A 20,882-nucleotide genomic window follows, 5' to 3' on the forward strand; every position below is an offset into this window, starting at 1 on the left:
CTTCCCTCTGCGTCTCTTAAATCTGCAATGCCAAACACAATTATAAAGCAGCGTTGTTGTTTTTTATCTCGACGTGTATTTTGCTCTGTTATTGCTACGAGTAAATTGAATATATTTGTAACATTAAAGTACTTTTAGATGAAATATAGCAAATGTCACACTGCAGAATACACTGCTTGAAATGTAAACAACCCATCTGCTAATATAATACATCTACTTCTTTATCTTTTCCCCCATATTAATGGTGAATGAATTATGGCTGTTTACATGTGTGGTACTACACAAGCAAAACCACCCAAGTTCCTTATGGTATTTCCTCAGTAATGATATTTACAGGTAGGATAGTTTGCATATGTAGTATCCTTAGCAAACATTAACCGCTTCCATGAACTAATCCATCTTAAAATCCAGCTTATTTTGATTAGTAGCAGTTAGCAGTTGCAACTTGCTAACATTTTAATTTCACTACTTCAATCAAAGTTTCCGTGAACTTTACATTGATTCATTTCCTCATTCTGCACCAGATCAAATTAATCTCTGAAACCACTTTCTTTGTAATTCACAATAATAAAAAAAGAGAAACTGACAAAAAAAAGCTGTGCCACCACAGCTGGTCAATTAGCCATCAATGTCCGTGGGTTTTGTAGCATTTTTAGAATCTGACTCAATCATGCAGTTCACATAGGACTACATTTCTCCACATGTGCAACTCATATGCAAAATTGCCATTGGCAATTAATAGGATATGCAGAGACTGAAATTTAGTCCAAGTGCATGCAGACACAAGAACAAAGTACTACTGTTGTAACCTACTGTTATCATAGTAAGAACTGCTGCCCAAGCAAAGCTTGAAGGCTAACCTTTTAAGTTTCCTGTAATGCTAAAACTCTTCTGTCAGACGAGTTTCCCAGAAGCAGACAACCCTTTTATGCATTGTCTTAGCTTTGCATCTGCCTCCACACCCAGCTTGTGAGAAGAAAACTGCAGTTAGCGCATGTTAGCGGTGCGTATTTAAAACGAAACTTAGCAATGGGGAACAGAGATGAGCCTGTGGCCAAGGATACCACGAACGGCAGATCTTGAGGTTGAGTTATGAAGACATTTCCACGGTTCGACTGGGCACAGCTGAGACTGGTCACATGACGCTAACATTTATTTGTATTAGCTGATTGAAAAATGGTGCTTTGTGTAAAAGACAAATATTGTGTGAAAAATGACTAATCAATTGCTGCGTTCACGCTGTGTCGTAATTACCGTAACTATTCAGACTTGTAAAAAGCAGACATGGGATCATAGAACTCATACTCACAACATTAGACTCACCGTTTTCTGAGAGCTACGACTTGTACCATGTGACCGCTGTACCACACGGCCACTGCAGATTTATTTTGGAGTTAATTGAGCAAGAAAAAGTGTGAACAGCTCCAAGTACAACGTCACGTGTTATCATCTCTTACTTACAGTAATTACGACAAGGCATGAATGCAGAAATAACTAGTGCTTAGCAAAGAAAATGTAGTTAATATTCATGAACAAAGATAACATTTTTTGTACCCTTGTTTTTGCTTCACGTGTACAAACCAGCCCATTTTTCATTCTACAGTTGTTGTTGTTGTTGTTTTTATTAATTAATATGTGAAACAAGACTGAAATGCATCATGGTAGTCTTGCAGTACGTTTACAGAAGGGTTGCTTTGTCAGTACACAAAGTGAAAACCCTCATGTGATTTCTTGACAGGCATTTTTTTTTTTTTTTTTTTTTTGCTCTCCGTCCACGTCAGTTAGTTTCCTGTGAAGTTTGCAAGAGAAGAATGGTGATCTGTTTAAATGTTCATCTTATTTATGCAGCTGTTGGGGCTGAATGGACCTTTAATACCATCATAGTTTTTCCTTTCTGTCCTTCTCTACTACTTTCGGACAACACCAAGCTGTTCTAGATGCTTCTCATGCTTTTCCAGCTGTTCAGTCACAACACCAGGGTTAACCTTTGATCCTGGTCCACCACCATGGCGAATTAACAGTGAGTTTTTCTGGAGCATGGAACCAGACTTCAGATTCTGGCTATACGTCAGTGATCGTGCTTGCAAAACCTACATGCTTTGTCCTTGTTACCCCAGTTCTCATGACATTAATTTAACTGTATGTGGTTTGCGTAATTAGTGCTGGGACATTTTTTTGGTGTCACACCTATGTGGGACGTGCTAAGTGTGGTCTGTCCTCGTCTTTCTAGTACAACGCTGCTTGAGCCCCCTCACATGCAACCTTTAACATGACACATGCTTCAGAAGGCCAAAACCACCTCGGTTCAGCACGAACGTCGAATGCTGAAAACATTACCCTTGAAATTAATAATCGCTGCCTCTCATTTACCGGTCATGACCTAACCTGCTCCTCGAGCATAGGCAGAACCTCACCAAATGATCTGTGGTCTAATTACGGGCTTTCGAAGCTAATTGTGTTACATGTTTGCTGCTCAAGGGCTCTGAAGGCCTGCACTGCAAATGACATGATTTATTGCGCCACGCTTCGAGAAAGGCCAAGGAATCCTCGCGGTCCCAAACAGGTGGGAAGACGACCAACCTGCATCTCCTAAAGGGTCTACGGACCATCGGCTCCAAGAGTCAGCTCCAGCATTCTCTGGTTAAATGTCAGCTCTGATAGTCTCAGATCATCAGTTAGGAGAAGCTTTTACAGGCACGTAACTTACAGGATATCATTACTTTGTGAAGAACAGCTGGTGTTCTTGTTAGATTGCACATGTGCCATTTAAAGACACTTGGCATTTAAAGTTTAGCATTGAGCCCTTTCCGACACCTCAGGAACACCCCTGCGAAAGGCTTTTCAAACGGCACCCAACTGTGCAAAATCCTGGAGACCTTGTGCAACTGCCTTAACTAACACTGTGGTTGCAGTCTCGTGCCTCACGGTGAGACTTCAACATCCTTGAGGTTTGACTGAGTGGAAAATAGAGCCAACCCACGCATACCTGAAACAGACGCATCTACTCCGCTTGTGAGGAGAAGTGCAAGCCCAGAAAGACGGGTGTTGTAACGTAAACCCTTTATCTGTGCAGCTGGATCCCCTGGCCTTGGGAAAACGAAGCTACTAATGCGACACATGCAGGTGTTGATTAAAGAACCGCAGAGGGCTCGCGTAAAGTGCATCTCCCTTCGGCAGTCTCTTTATCTGCATAATAGATATCAGGGGTGACCTGTATTGTGCAAAAGGTGCCGTCCCTTGCTCTGTGCTTGAAGGGTACAAGTGTCTGAAATGTGTTAGAAGTGTCACGTCTAATGAAAGTGGGCTGCAGGGCGCACAAAAAATGTCAGTTATTAGTGGCGCCTGTAGGCCTAAATGATGCCTCAGATTTTGCGGCTTGTTGAAAAGAGGTGTGCTTCACTGTTCTAACAACTTGACTAGCGAATTTCATTCGGCGTACAACAAAATGGGCAAAATATAATCCAGCAGACTTACGTTGAAGGGATCCGCGCCACATCTAGAGACCTTATTGTAGAGACTTTAGAGCTAGTGGAAATACGAGTATCCACAACATAGAAAAGGAAACGCACATAAGTTCTAGGAGAACAACACTGAACTGCTTTCAGCTTGATCGCCGCATTTTTATAACCCTGTGTCATGCTGCAAAAGACATGAACGGTCAAAAGCGCCCATCTAACGCATGTGTACATAGAAAGAATAACGGAAAAGTGAAATGCAAGTGGAAGTGAAGTGTCAAAATGTCATGTAGTTTAACCAATTTCCCCACATACCTTAAACGTGCACGTACACATTTTAATCACTATATCATATCAGGACAGTTGTATCGCCTTGACATTTTTTTGACGTCATGCCCTCCTTAAAATATACAAATGAAAAAAACAAGCTCATCATCACAGAAGCTCTGGCAACCACCCACGACACTCTAGCATTATGGTGACAGCTTTTGCACAGTCAAAGCCACTCTAAAAATATTGTTTTTATTACAATTCATGCCAAGGAACAGCATGTAGGTGGTATTCAACTTCCAGATTTCATTGAGCCAGGATCCTTCGACTTAATGCACCAAGGTCCTTTTATGGTGCTGTAAACAGAGTGCTTTAAATCCAGCTGAGAAAGTGAGAGAAAAGAAATGAATGAACACAGGAAACCTCACTCTGGCAGGAAGTGGGAACGGCTGCTATGGTAACAAACTGAAAGAAGGAGCCCTGGTGGAGCTCTCGCGAATCGCTGTCTTTTGACGTCATTTCGCGCACAGAGAGAGCGAGTGAGAACAGCTGCCGAAGACATAAAATAAACAAAGGAGGAGATGAACTTTACAGTGCTCGCTCAGAAATGCTACACGAGGGCCATGGTCCGATGTTTGGAAAGGCACTGTCTTCTCAGAAAGTATTTATGCAGTTTTGTATGCTATATTTATGTGTGTATCTCCAAATCTTTTTTTTTTTTTTTTGTCATATTTGCTGTACTGGAAAGGCTTATTTTACAAAACTGTCTATTGTAATGCAATTACTGCACGGTAAACAAAAAATGGCTGTAAATGTCATCTTTACCAGTGATTTTGTATGTTTGCTAGTTAAATGTACCACAATGGTGCCATAAAGAGCCCGAAAGCTATTTGCAGTCTAGATCAATGAGGAGAACCTGAGTGAAGCCCGTTCCCCGGTGACCTTCCTCTGACCTTTACCGCCTCTCAATAACCAACCGGCTCGATGAACAGTGCTGCGATCGCGATTCCTCTGGAAATTTACGCTCTAGATTCTTGTTGCCAAGCCATGATTTGAATGAATAATATGAGTCAGTGGTTTCCTTTCATGCTGCAATCAAAGACATGTCATCTGGGCAAAGTCTTCTGGGTACCGAAATGAGGTGTGATTTGTTGTGTTACGTGTTCGCCGATGACTGAAAGAGAAGCTGAGAGAGAGAGCGAACCAAAACACTGTCATCCAATCCATGAGGCCCCTCTGTCTATATCAGTGATTATGAATGTCTGGATTTCAGCTGATGTTTATGTGTCAGCCTCACAAAAGCCCCTACCACGTTATCCGTTCCCTCCACCTTACCCGGTTAGTTCTGTTCTGTGATAATCGTACTGACAGCTTGGTTTCCCATACGGCCCTGTCTTAACACCCACCCACCCACTTCAGATCACAGAAATGCGCTGATGAGGGACTAAGGACAGGTGCTGCTTGTGTGTGTGTGTCTGTGTGTGTGCGGGTTAAGGTTTTAGGGTGTTGAGTGACATAATATATCATTTCTGGCTCGATGTGTGAAGAAACAGCAGCCACCTCCCACTGGGCAAACATAAAATGCTTAGCATCAAACTTGTCAAGTCATTTCAAATTATGGTATATGCTAGGTTTGGCTTGTTTTACTTTCAAGTTTAAAGTCGATATGATCGTTTAGTCTGCAAATCAATTTTACGTCTGCATTTCCGAAATTAGATGGGATATTCAACAAGAAAAATACTTTTTAAAATATGAAAAAAATACAAAAAAGAGAGAAATATTTGCACTTTATTCTTGTTATTATTATTATTGCATTAAAAAAATACAATGGCCATCAATAGAAAAACATGCTTTTTGGGTCCAGATGGTGTATATCTACAAATTTATCAGCTTATGCTAACCAGCTAATTTGATCAGGGACTGATTGGGTCGTAAATACTGGGTGTTACCTACAAGAATGGAGCCAAGTGACTGGATGGGGAGGGGTCGAAAAGATGAACTGGTGATGTTTTTTTCAGAAGATAAAAATTTGTTACAAATAATTGTTTCTTTATCCAGAATATCCGAGGCACAAGCTTTAAAGGCACAGCCCTCTTCTGGAAAGGGAGGCGGGGATCAGCACCTCATTTGCATTCAAAGATACACACACAAAAACAGTGTGTTTTTGCTTCCACCTAAAAAGGTGCACTTTGGCATGGTATATGATCTGTGGGGTCTCTTAAGCTGAAACTTCACAGACGACACATTCTGGGGACACTTAAGACTTATAGTACGCATTGTAAAAAGAGGCATAATAGGTCCAATTTAACATGTAATAAAACCAGGAAAATATAAAAAGTAAATTTGAGGATTTTGAGGATGTCGAAATCGCTCTGGTGTTTATGAGTACTATGAGTACTAAAACAAATCAGGTGTTAAATAGATCCTTGGCATATTCAGCTGTCAGAATACTTTCTTTGAAATGTTAGCCACACCAAAACATGGGGCGTTTAAGCCAGTGAAATCTTGTGCAATATATGTATCTATTCCCACAGTTGGCATTTTGTAGATTAGTATTCCTAGTATGCAGTGTTTCCACCTTTTCAAGATCTCTTTGTTGAGAGGAACCTTTAAAGTTCCCATATATGCTTTTTTACAAGTTCAACATTTTATTTTGGGGGTCTGCTAGTACATTTACATGATTTAAATTTCAAAAAACCTAATTTTTCTCATACTATACAATGCTACAGCACCTCTTTTCACCTACTGCTTAAAATGCTCTGTTTTAGTTCTTGTATCTTTAAAGAGACGCTTTTCCGAAAAGCCCAGACTGTTGTGATTGGTCAACCGCTTAGAGCTTGTGTTGGAAATGTAAAGGCCCTTATAATCGGGTTTCTCTCTATGCCTCACGAGCAGGTGTAAACCGTATTATATCTATGGTAACTATAGTGTTTGTGTTGTAAGTCCATTCAGTGTTTTAATAACCTCACAAAGAAAAACAGTGTTTCCTCGGCATAGTGAAATCACTTACCCAATTGTTCTTTGAGGAGGGACCAAAGCAGCCAGTAGGCAGACATTATGCAAGCATGTAACATAAGTAGCTAAGTCGAGGCAGGTTTATTTCTGTTGAAGATATTAACTCCCTTTGTGCTTTATAACTTTACAGATTGTTCACATGCAACAGTTATATTTCACACTAAAAAAAAGGTCAAATTAAAAAAAGCATGATAGGTGCTTGTTGCATCAGCCTCTGTACTGCACATAATAAGATTAGATATTAAATCAGACTGATTTTTTTTGTCACAAAATAATTTTGACGACCTACTTTCATATCCACTAGAGATTGTATATCCACCATATTTAGTCCCTCTGGGCCACAAGAAAGGCCTCTGGCGTCTGAGGAACATTCGCCGGGCTTCAAAATAAACACTTCTCAGTTGGATTTAATTGTTCATGGAGGGATCATTCAAGAACCCTGAAGTGCTGTCCTCGCCTTTCTATGGGTGGGGGGGGAGGTTCAATCAATAGGGATTTTGTTAAGCGGGCTGGTGCAGAATGTGGAGAAGGTCTTTCAGACATCTGCAATCATGTGACCGACGGGGTGGGGGACACCGTGCTCCGAGACTCATGGGAGTAGGTGGGTTGCTTGGCCAAGAGGCTCTCTGTTCAATCGATCGCAAGACATCAATTGGATAGACTCAAATGAATGTGCCACTAACCTTGGCGAACATATGCAGAAGCAGCTCACACACCAACACAAGAGCCCATTTATTCTAATGCGACTCAAAGATTGCAAGCATTGCGACAATTATCGTAGTCTCACTTTAAAGGGTTAGTTCACCCAAAAATGAAATTACTCACCCTCATGTTGTTCCAACCCCGTAAGACTTTCGTTCATCTTCGGAACACAAATTAAGATATTTTTGATGAAATCTGAGAGCTGGTAATCGACATCTGCCATCCCAGAAAAGTTAGTAAAGACATCGTTAAAATAGTCCAAGTGACTACAGGGGCTCAACCTTAAGTTTATCAAGCGACGAGAATACTTTTTGTGCGGAAAAAAAACAGCACTTTTGGGTTGTACGTCAGAACGTAGGCTCACTATTGGCCGACGCTGGTCATGTGTGAGATGCGTGTGATGCTGGCCAATAGTGAGCCTACGTTCTAACATACAAATACGTAAAAAGTATTCTCGTCGCTTGATAACTTCTGGTTCTTGGACTATTTTAAACATTGTCTTTACTAACTTTCTGGGCCGGCAAGTTTAAATTACAGAGAAGCCTATGGAGGAGTGAGACATTTCTCAAATTTAATAAAAAAAATCTTAATTTGTGTTTCGAAGATGAACAAAAGTCTTACGGGGTTGGAATAACATAAGGGTGAGTAATTACTGACAGAATTTTCATTTTTGGGTGAGCTATCCCTTTAACCCAGAGAAATGCATCACGTGGTTATTTATGAAATGACTCTGTGCGGTTTCTGTAAAAACAAACGCCGTCACACTGAAGATTGCACCGATAAGCGTGCATGTGCCTTGCTCTTTTCAAATCTTGTCCGAGAGATTTTTTTTTTTTAAATGGTTTCTGGTAAGTATCCGAACAGCTTCAGAGAAACAGTCATTTCACCCAAAGAGCTAATCAGGCGCCTTGCTACAACCCAGCCAGTTTCACATTTACACACATGCTGACACGCATTCTAGAATAAAGACATATATGTGCGCATTACGGTATACACAGGAACAGTATGCTTTTATTCAGTTGACCTTGTTGCAACAGCTTTACCCCTGTTTGGTTTCATAACACTGTCTTTAACCAAGCGGTTGTCATTGAAACTGACTGAAAACACATTTGCATTGAGAGCAACTTGAAAAGTCCATAAAATGAAGAGGAATTTACACAATTTGCACATAGAATATTCCTCATTATCTTCTCAAAAAGGACTCAATGTAAGGGCTAGTTCACACTGCCACAACAAACAAATACACTGTAAAAAGTGAATAGTTGGATCAACTTAAAAAAAATACTTCAATTGGTAACACCTAAAGAAATTAAGTTTATTATTTATTAAGATTATTTATTAGTGTGTTACAGAAATAGTTCACCCAAAAATTACAATTCTGCCATTATTTTCTAACGTTCCCAATCTGACTAATTCTTCGGCTGAACACAAAGTCAGAAATGATAAAGATATTGCTGGTTTCTCATGCAGTTGCAATGACTGAAGATACAACAGCTTTATGAGAGGAAAATGACCAAAATTTATGTTGCTATTCACTAATAACTGTCTCGTCCAGTAAGCTGTTACTGAAACCGGATCATTGAGTGAGCGGGTTGAACTAGAAAAAGCATTGTAAACCTAAAGCAAAACAAAAAATGTTATGTGTAGCCTAGGTATGTTTTATCCACAGTTTTATAATGAACCTAAAATATGACTAATGGTGTGTTTTGCATCTGCCAATCGAACAGAAAACAAAATCGCGATATAGCTTAGTGCTCACGCAAGCAGCTCATGATTCGTTTGTAATGATTGGTCATGATTCAATTATTTTTAATATACAATGTCATTGTAAAAAACAAAAATCAAAGCGGTTTCAATGTAGCTAGCTACTTTTTGATAGTAACAGAGTAGCTTCCCCACATTCCAGAAACATTCTTTGTTATGCTGGTTGAAAGTCTCTTCACATCCTGATAGCACTCACTAAGCTAAGTTGTCTAAAGTTTTTTATATGTATATATCTCATCTGTTGAAGGAATAGGAGCATAAAATGTCCGTCCAATCATTGCATTCGGTCCGAATACAATGATACGGTGTCCTACCAGCCTGTCAACGTATGTATTTTCATACATCCGCGCACTTGTTCGCCCAGATATCACACGTCATCAGCGTGGCTCTTTAAGTTGTTTATTGTAATGTTATGTGCTTTGAGACAGGAGGTAGTTTAACGCCGTCTCTCGTGATGCTTTGGTTTGCTCCCTGCTGTACGCGTTCATGTGTTTTCTTGGACGCTCTGAAGGGAGGGAGAGACCTTATGCTTTCAAAGCTAGCTCGCTATTGCTAGCCTCTCTGAAAATGATACCCTAAACAATGTTTCAGGAAACGTAGCCCAGATCAGTCCGATTTGTAAAGGAACCATTTAGATAATTTTTGCAGAGGTTTTGCTAATATGGCATTGCCTAAACAACTTGCTTGTTTCTCACACAAAGCTAGAAGGCTTGGAATATTTGCACACAAGTTGTGGACCACTTTTATAATACATTTACTTGTAAGCTTTTGGGAGGACACGAGAGTGAGTAAATGATGACAGTTTGCCGTTTTAGGTTAGCTATCTCTTTAAACCTGTTGGTGTTTGTTGAAGCTGTGCGAACTATCCTTAAAACAGGCATGTTTATGGTGATAAAAGAGGAAGTCAGAAACAGGAACTGTTCAACACAGAAGTGCAGTTTACGGTATGTGAATAATCAAGCGTATTTGTGAATATGTGCATTTGATGCCGTACTTCCCTCGTTGTTTCCATGGCTCACACTCTCCATATGTCACAAACCTATTTATACACCCCAAAAACACATACACGCACATATGCACTGAATCCATGCTGATCATCAGGATTTGCAGTGAAGCTGTCTACAAATCGCAGAGCAAGGCTCCCGCCTCTTTGGGTCGATTCAGGTCGAATTCAATTTGTAAGATATTATGTATTGATCTGTGCACATTGGCCTGGGAAGGGAAAAGGACAGGTGATCCTTTGACCCATGCTGGCTATTCTCTTAATCATCACTCCCTTCCCCTCGGTGCGAACTATGATTCGGTAACTAACTGTTTTTCCCAAGGTGCCCTTAAAAGATCCGTCAGCTGTATTTTCAAATATGAACGCATGCTGAATATGTAGAAGAAATATGGCGTCTGATATAAATGAGCTACTTAGGTAAGCAGCATTTTAAGACATTGTATGCTGTTCTAAAAGGAACACTATTTGTTTTGGTTTTGAGTGGTTGGTGAAACCAATTGTTTTTGTGTGCAGATCTCAGAGCCTATAGGCTGCCTACAGAGACACGTTTTTTTGACGGCATGCTTATGGGGCGGACAGCTAGCGGATTGTTAGGAAAGATTAGATGAATGTGATCTCTTTTTTTTTTTTGGGCCTGAAATCACTGATACAACCTTTAACATAATTAGCCTATGCTAGCTTCTAAAATAGCTACTTTGGCCAAATTCGAGGCAGCATGGCATGTACACTACCAGTCAAAAGTTTTGGATCGGTAAGATTTTTAATGTTTTGAAAAGAAGTATCTTCTGCTCACCAAGGCTGCATTTATTTGATTAAAAATAATAATAAAAAAAAAAAAAAAAAAAACAGTTATATATTACCATTTAAAACAGCTGTTGTGAATATATAGTAAAGTGTAATTTATTCCTGTGATCAAAGCTGAATTTTCAGCATCATTACTCCAGTCTTCAGTGTCACATGATCCTTCAGAAATCATTCTAATATGATGATTTGATGCTCAAGAAACATTTCTCATTATTATCAATGTAGAATATTCTATTCTATTATTCTAAAAGAAAATATTTAACATTATTACTCTTTTTTTTATCAAATAAATGCAGCCTTGGTGAGCAGAAGAGACTTATTTAAAAAAAATTAAAAATCTTACAGATCCAAAGCTCTGTAGTGAACAATGAGCTGTAAATATGATACATTTAACACTGAAAGTGTGAGTAAAAGATCAAAAAAGTATACTATCATGTGTGTGCTATGTACATTTATCCTCTTAAACTACTGCATTTTTAGCTAAGCTACATGCTAACACCAAACTCTATTGAAATCAATTGTGTGAATGTTCCAGATTGGTCAGTTCATTTTAATTAGGTTGCTTAAAACCAGCTGCCTGCTGCTAACTAGGTTTTGGACCGGAGCCTAAAAGTGTAGCCTACAATCCTTTTGCTGTTTGTTGTGTGCATTTATTGAATAGCAAATGACTGTACTGCCATAGCCATTTAGCTGCCTGTGTTTAGCTAAATAACCAGAGCAGGTTTTCACACCCATACCTTATTACATACTGATTGATTGATGCTTTTTTTTTTACGATGGACTCCGAGATGGCCAGACCTCCCACACTCGCATCAGCGCGGCAGAGAATTGCATTTAGCCAAGCAGCAGGTCCTAAATCAGTCCAATCAATACCCTTCTGCTGGGCTCTCCATCACGTGCCCAAGTAAATAATTCAAATGAGATAGTTAGATGCTTTGAAATGTAAAAAGGAGAAAGAAAATCTCAGTGCGCATTGCCTGCTCTTTACACCAACGTCGTTTATCCTTGCCTCAAGGAAAGGAGAATGTTTCTATAAATCCTGAAATTAAATCAATGACGGCTTGACAGGGTAAATTGAGATTTGGGTCTGGTTTGTTACACCAAGCCATTAAATTAACATTAAATATTCAAAAGTGCTGAATCAATTCACAAAGGATTTAGATCTTTTAGGTGTTGTAGCAGCACCAGCTGCCTGACTCTTTTGACATGTTTGAAAAGGGCCCTAAATCATAATAGGCTGCCATTCTAATAGGCTGCAAAGATTCAGTTGCCAAGGGGTATAAATCGAGCTATAAAAAGCTTTGTAATTTAATTGTGCCGAAAAAAAAGAAAAAAAAATCTTTTTTTATGTATGAGCGCTTTTGTTAAAATGGAAGAGAGTCATTTCTGAACATGATTTTAAACATGATTTTAGGTTCCCAATCATTCCTATTTCATTGGTGGGTCAAACAAATAGTCCCGCCCCAATCTCACGCCATTAGTTGAGCTATTGTTGCTGTGTTGGGGTGGTTATGATGAGAGAGAGAGAGAGAGAGAGAGAGAGAGAGAAAGAGAAAGAGAGAGCGTATCGGATACGTATGTAACCCTCGTTCCCTGAAGGAGGGAACGGAGATGGAATTGGGATCTCAATTCGTCGGTACACTGACCCAATGTGGCGTCGGGAGTGACCGACTGAAAGGGAACAAAAGTTACTTATAGTTGAATTTAAAATCAAGAAAATATCTCACAATTAAAGTCACAATGAAATGGAAGTAGCGACAGATCTTTTCTTCTGTAAACATTAGAGTGAAAAGCATAATGGAAAAGAAATGTAGGGCGGGACTTGGTTCAGTCCACCAGTTGCTGATTGGATGGAAACGGCTGAATGCAAGTTTGCAGTCACTTGTAAGAAAGGGGCGGGTTTAAGCAGACAAAATGATTGGAGAAATCCGGCATACATCACCAGAGAGAAGTCCGTCGTTTCCCTGGAATGTGTAGTTATGACATTTTGATTAAAATGCTCAAAAAAGGACAGTGAAAAATATGCATGTATGAATTATTCGCAATAAGATGCATTTAGAAAATATTTCCATTTCATACCAACTTTAATATCTTCAACGATCCATTCTTTCGCTTACTACACCTCCATTTACTTAAACAGAGCAGTATATTTTTGTTTCAGACTAACTACGGAAACATAATGAGAATTTCCAGTGCTTCATGTCTCTCGTCAGCTGATGCGTGCAACAGTTTTAACTTGCAGAATCCCCCATCAGCCAGGCAGGCAAACCCAAAAGATATTTGAACAGGCAAGGAAAGCGTCTGGTAGAGAACAGGAGGCCGGAATCCCCAAACGGCAGCCATTGTGAAATTTCCATTCTTATCTCAATGACAACGGCTGCGCTGCTGAGGTGGGAATCCCTCTATTTACACTCTACTTCCTCTCTCAGCAGGGAACTGTGGGTACTCATTACCCTCACAGGAAACCCTGTGCATTAGTGCACTCCCTCTGACCGTATTTCTCTTCTCGGCTTGCTAGTGACCGTTTGTGTCATTTACAGTCACAGCATATTAACTTTCTGCTATTTTTTGACTCGTGAGTCAGTGTATGAAACGGAGTTGTGCATAGTTTTAGCTGTGCTAATGTGAAATATACTGGAATCTGCAGCTAACATGGCTAACAGGCTAACACAAAACAGATGCTACTACAAAGGGGGGAGGGGAGCAGACAAGGCTGAAACCAGGTTGTCTTGTTCCTGGTGCTGGAAGCTCCCCGGTCTGACCCCAGGCTCTTATTGTTTCACGGAAGCAACATATCCATGCAGGAAGATGGATGGACTATTGAACAAATTAGCCTGCTTAGCTCTATACCAGACCCTGTTTTCTGCTCTGTGATTCAAGTTAGTTTTCAGATTATTCAAGACGGATGAGGGTTTTTGTATTCATATAAGAAAGAGAGGAAGTTGGGGGATTTTTGTGCATTTACCTCTAGTTTTTGAAAAAGTACATTGTCTCTCAACTGTCAACAAAACTCTCACTACAGTGAAAAAAACATTATTTTCTTACTCAGGTGTTTTTGTCTTGTTCTCCAGTACCCATATCGAAACATTCTGAAAAGCAAGAAACATTTACTTGAGAAGCAAAATTAAAAGATATTAAGTCTTGCTTTCTAAAAGATTGATCAAAACAAAGTGAGTTTTTTCTTAAAACAAGAAAAATATCTCCCAATTGGGTAAGAAAAAAAAAATCTTGTTTTAGGCATGAACTCAAAAACACTCATTTTAATGCAATATCTCAAGTTCTCAAGTAAATGTATCTTGCTTTTAAGAATGTTCAGATATGGAAATCTGGGAACAAGCCAAAAAGACACTAAGTAAGAAAATGATGTTTTGCAGTGTACCAAAAGTGTCTATTTTGTTCACAAGAAACTCTAATATTTTGAAATTGTACTTAGTAGACCGCATATAAAGACACTGAAAACTACAAACCCACCGCCGCTGTTGACATCTCATGCCCCCTATTGAAATGCACAGGTATTGGCATCAGTTCATATCTTGCTCATATCCTCTCAGTTCCGTATCACTCGCTCAAACTCACCTTTCCAGCCCAAGCCCCCCTCTTCAAATCAGACGCCGGCTATTGATTTACCGGATTGATCCTGGACTCTGTCCATCTGCTCTCTGCCTGTGTCTACAAGTCCGCCGGCCTCCTAAAGAGCTGGTCCGCCGTGCCTGGGACAGCTGGTCCTGATAACCAATCTGTCTTTTGCGGGCTTATTTGTAAAACAAGATACCGGGCAACCAGATACCTTGAATTAATATGTGAAGCATTTGCAGTCCTTCTTGGAGGAGGGGTTGTTGGGGGCATGTGCAAAGAAACAGTTGGCTCTTTCAGGCCTTATACAGAGCATTCTTTCAAGGGCAACAAAAGCCAATGGAGGTCTTCACTATGGGTCTTCTTTCAATAGAGCTAGTGGCAGTAAAGACTATGAGATACTTGTTCGTGTATATTGAAGGGATGTTCAAAACTACATGTTTTCAGTATATGGAGCCAGGTGGATTCGAAACTGTTTGAATTAAGTTGACCACTCGTCAATTCATGATTCATGATTTCATGATTCATTCTTAAATCATGACTTCAAATCCATGACTCCATTAGTCTTAAGCCCTATATAATCAGACTGGTTTCAGGTTCACCTGACCCCAACCCCATTTACATGAGGCAGCTCTTTTATTTGAAACACTGTTTTATAGAACATTTGTGGGAGGAGATAAGACTGCCTGATATATTGACATAAAATCAATCATGATATGGCTTAATGCGATAGTGAGATCGTGTATGTTGCGATTTAAATAAATATAAACGTTACTGAAACACCAGATCATGAGCTGCATTCATGTAAATAAACAGTGCCACTATTCACTCTGAAACCAGCTGCACATATAATTAATTAATTCACAACATCCATTATTTGACTATCAACCCGCCAAAATAAAAGCTTGATAACTTTTGAAAGTTAAGAAATAATTTTTGTAAATATTAGTGTTGACATTTTATAATTGTTTGATAAAATAAATTATATTTATACAATAATAGTTATTGAAATATATTTCTTATTTTTTTAATATATTTATTTAATCTCAATAAAAAATATTATTATGATTCGTCATATTGACAGGGCCGTCCGTGGCCCCACATGGGCCCCGTGTTTTGCAGGCTTTTTTGTTAAAAAAAAATTGGTCCATGATATTGAATGGGTAAAAACAGTGGAAATATGGGCTATGAAAAACTCAAGTGAACTCTATTCACTTTATGGTTGCTGAAAGAGGTTTAAGTTGGTTTTCGTAAAAGAGTAAACATTTCCCCCATATCGTTTAACCCTAAAAGGATGCTTCACATGCAAAAAAAAAAAAAAAAAAAAAAAATCTTTAATTAGCCTAATTTTCCAGCTTTTTATGTAGATGCACTCACCAGCAAAATCACCCAGATTGTTCCAAAATGATTAATTAATAAAAAAAAAATGTATTAAAATAAAATGAAAATAAATATAATCGCGATTTATAGCAGAAAAACTAAATATCACAATCTCATTTTTTTCCAATATCCTGCAGTCCTAGCACAACACTAAAAACATTACAGTGGCGAAAGACATCGATCTGAATATATAATGCTGAATTGCTGGTGCCCAACGACAGATCCAAGATTTTCCATGATTTTTCCATGTAAAACTACAAAAAAAATATGATATAGCCTACTAGATCTCACCAAAGGACTAGTTGGTTGTTGGACAGACAAACGACAAGTTATCCATAGTGACACATCCCAAATGATTTTATTGTTCCATCCATTTTTCATTTTTGTCACCATGTACATAAGAGTCATCGCTCAACAATACCTCAACGGTTTTACTTGTTTGAGCAAATATTTGCTTGTGTAAAAGAATCCCACCCCACCCCTAAGGACACCTGCAGTAGCAGTGCAGGGAGGTTTCAATGTACTGCAGCATCATAGCTCTCAGGAAGTGCTGTCAGGCCTGATCTATAGTCCGGCAGATGCTGTGCGCACAAGGCTTAGGTGGACTAGGCAGCCAAAACAACAAGAACGAGCATTTTAGCAATGCACTGACTCACAGCAGAGAGCACACAGACGGCTGTTTGGTCTTGTCTGGGATCCAAAACAGGTGTGCTGTCAGGGTGTGGAGAACATTTGAAGGAACATGCAGAGTCCTGATGGTAACTACGGAAGCTGTTGGGGTAACAGTGTCAGGAGGGTCAAGAGAGGAGGCCAAAGGACTTCCTTGGAGCAAGCAATCCCAGATCGATGACAACCGTTGGGATCAATGAGCGTCTCTGACACTGTAGAAACCAACATTTGGGTCAGCTGGAGCTGTTTGCCCCCTATTTAACCCTCCAAAACGGCAAAGCCGGCACCTGTTCCTAACCATGTCACAGAAACAGATGTACATTTAAATGTCACTTCCAAAACTGAAAAATGTACTTCTTTCGCAATGAGGATGATTGGTTTTCATAAGGATGAGTTTGCTGAGTCATGCATCGCTGTTCTTTTATCTAAAACTCCTAAACTTTACAGACCTGAATGATGCAATAAATCATGCGTTTGCTGAAGAGAGGTACTTCATGAATAAATAGAATAGAATTTATGATAAAACGGGTACCAACAAAGACATCTAATAGGACCATAATATCTATATATACTTTTCTCAACACCCCAGCAACCACATAATGTGCTAAAAACATCCAAAACGCCTTCGAAACTGCAGAGTTCGAAACTCTTTAATGTATCATTCCAGTATTTCTCTTTTATTTTGCTGTAAATATATCTAAAGATACTTGAAACAAGATCAATTTACTTTAAAAGCATATGATATTAAGACTTTAACCAGTTCTGCAGTAAGACAAAGTGTACTTTTAGTAAAGATTAATGAAAACAAGTCTTAATGTTGTGTTTTACTGGAAAATGAGTAACAACATTTGCATAAAACCTACATAAGAAAATGGCTATTTCGTTATGAGGTTTACACATTATTGTAACATGCCTGTGAAACCGACCTGTGATATGGAAGTTACAAGTTTTAAATAAACTGAACTCGTCTAAATGTCATGGGTAAAAGGATGCTTTTCTGCTAAAGCTATGTAGCCATCTGGCCTTCTCTGTTAAGTTCAAGTGTAGCTTCTATTTTAATCAAGTATAAGGACAGCTGGGTCTCAGTGTGCTCTACGAGTTAAATAACTTAACTAAAATCTACTGATGTGCAGACAGTGAACACCTGACTTTATTGGAACACACACTGCTGCAAATCATTATGCTAGTCAAGCTTGCCTTCAAATAAATCAGCGGTACATTTGCGGATAAACACGGATAAAGAAGAAAACGAAATGTGAATTTGGCTGCTGTGATATTTTCAGCTTCACCGGGGCATGCTGGGATACAGATCGATAGCAACAGAGGGCTAGCAAAACCAAATGAAAACAGCAAATTCGCTTTGATTTCAAGGAAATGTCATTAAGCCTGTGTTAGCGTGTGCACCTGTGAATGTGGGTGTGCGGTTGTGACGCTGATGAATGGCTTTTCGAAGGCACTGTAAAAGCACAATTAAGATTCCATCAGGATAAAGGTAATGGTAAATTATGTACATTAGCAAGGGTCCGGGCTCATCCAAACACGCCAGCACAAATAACAGAAAGGCCACTCCTCTAAACAAGGGTCGTGCCAAGAAGGTATGCAGCGCTGAATTGATTAGGTAAGTGTTGGAGTGTGTTGTTTTAGCATGTGTGCACGCATGCATGCATGCGTATATAAGAGAACATTTTGTCCTCATTACTTTGCTTGTCACTCGCTCTGTGTATTTTGCCAAAGGCTGTGAGTTTACTTATGGCACCTCATGGAGCTCTATGTGACCAGTTGTCCACACAGTAATTATGAAATTGACAGCTATTCAATCTTTTTCCAGACGTACAAAGTTTATTTATTTGCAACGTACTCTGGAAGGAACTAGACAAATATATTATAAACAAATACATGATTCAGGATTCAGGTTTGAACTGATCGGAAACGTACTGGAGTGGTCTGGAGTTTGACTTAGCCTACACTTGTTAGTCAAAATGAATAACAAACAACTGTCCTAACCTCTTACCCTTACGGTCTGGTTTGTTTAAAAGAATGCACAAACATTTACATGCGTCATCATGCTTCTTGGGTAGGGTGTTCGTTTTAGCTTCAGCTCAAGAGGCAAGTGAATGTTTTTAGAAACATGTTTCCCTGAGGGAACATTCCCCCCTTTATCTGTAAGGAAGAACAGGGTGTGGATGTCTCAGACTTTCGCATTATTTCCAAATATGCCCAATTTTGAATAATATTTGTGAGATCTGTTTTCTGACTGCACTCTGAGGCCAAAAATACATTTGAGTTGACTGAACACGTTGACTGAACACGTTCTTAAGGTAAATAATTCCTGCCCCCCTATGACCTATGCACGAATTGTTTCAAGAGTGCAGAGGAGCTCAATGGTGGCAACCTCTCCATCTCCTTCCACGTGAGTGATGCCCTTGCTTTGTTCAAATCAATTTTGTGGAGTACTAGGAGGCTTCTGCTGTGTCAGTGTGTGGCAGTGCACGAGAAAGACATATTGACATGCTCTCTCGATAGTTCGAACATAATCCTGCCCGCTCGTCAGAAGCGCTGATCACCGTGACATCTGACGGGTGGGGCCGGCGTGACTACTTGACCCTCTTCATTTGTCATTAGCATGGGTTGCGGGGAGTGGTTGCTAGGCAGAGTTTCTGGCTAGCTTATTAGCGTTTTGTTTAGCAGGAGATTGTGCTAACAACAGGCTGCGTTGGGCAACAACGACAAGACAATTCTTCATTATAATATCCATTCTCACACCCCCACATATTCAGACTGCGTTTAAAGGCACAGTCGCTCTCATTCAATATTGACCGTATAAACAAAATGATCCATATGTTAATATGCCAATTCTGATTCATCTGATTGTTTGTCTAAAATGTATCTGTTGCACTGATTTAACTACTTTTAACTACTTTGCAACACAAACAAATAATGATGTGCATGGATAAATCATTTATAATAAATACTGCAATATTCCATTAAAAAACAAATTGTCAATTTTGATTTCATAGCGACTACAGCTTGTTTCCTTGTAATTAATTGTGAAATTTACTAGCAAGTTAGCAACAGCCTCTCACAACATCTTAGGTCAAATTAGCTTTTGCTAACAAGAATGCTAAAGACAGCATGTCTCTAGCGTCATTCGCTAGAGCGCCTCTTGAGATCCAGGGGAGTGAGGTTTACTCTCACAGCTCTTACTAACTGGCCTCTGTCACAGAAGCTTCTGGACTACTGTGGGGTGATACACTGGGTCATGCGGCTTCTCATGAGTGACATTGCTTGCAGTCTCATGGGTACTGATATTTCTGGCTGTTGAAGTTTCTGTGGACCATGACTGTGTCTGTGGCTGTTCAGAGTCCCCGTTCTGTGGCTGGAGCGAAACCCAAGAGAAATACACTTCTTACTGCGTAGCACTGGAGTCTAGAAGATGGAGAGAATAACATACAATTAGCTTCTGGATTAGGCAACCATATTATATATGTAATGCATTAAATGTCCTATTAACAAGATCAACACATTTTTAGCTCAAGGAAATACTCTATCATGATTGCGTGCCTGTACTCAAATTGATCCAAGGGGACTGCCCATGCAATTAGCATAATATGAGTTGCGTATAAAGCGTCTGCTAAATGACAAGTAAGCACCTAAGGGTTATTACTGGTATAATAAGAAGTGATGAGTGCACTCAGGGAACTCTGTTGCACGATTCATAAAGAGAAAATTACCCAGGCTGAATGCTTTTTTCATACATGTCACTGTCTCGTAGCATAGGCCTACAGTTAATAACAGGTTAGCATGCTGTTGTTTGCTAATATAGGCCTATAGATGTAAACATGTCGGTTTCCATGTCAGATACCAAATTAGCTCATATATAAGATGGGTACTGTGAACACTGAATCTCTTGCCTTCATTATGACCAGCTAACCAGGAATGCTAACCCATTAGCATGCTAAGGCAAACATGACTTTTAGCCTAATTGGTCATACAAAGGGTACGGCAGGAATTTTTAACTTTATTATAAGTGTAACTATTAATATTTAGGTTTTATTTGTGGGTATTTGTGTATTTTACGGGTCAAGAAAGTATGTTGAGCATAATTTGTTTCAGAAATACATTTTGCAGACAGTATTGCCAGCATCATGCGTTACTAGCTGAGCTACCACAGGAATGTTCATGTTCATTTTCATGTTTCTAAAACTTTAAAGCATGTCATGCACATATCTAATAACTACAATGATTAG

This window comes from Squalius cephalus (assembly GCF_949319135.1).
Source record: "Squalius cephalus genome assembly, chromosome: 13".
Taxonomy (NCBI): Eukaryota; Metazoa; Chordata; class Actinopteri; order Cypriniformes; family Leuciscidae; genus Squalius; species Squalius cephalus.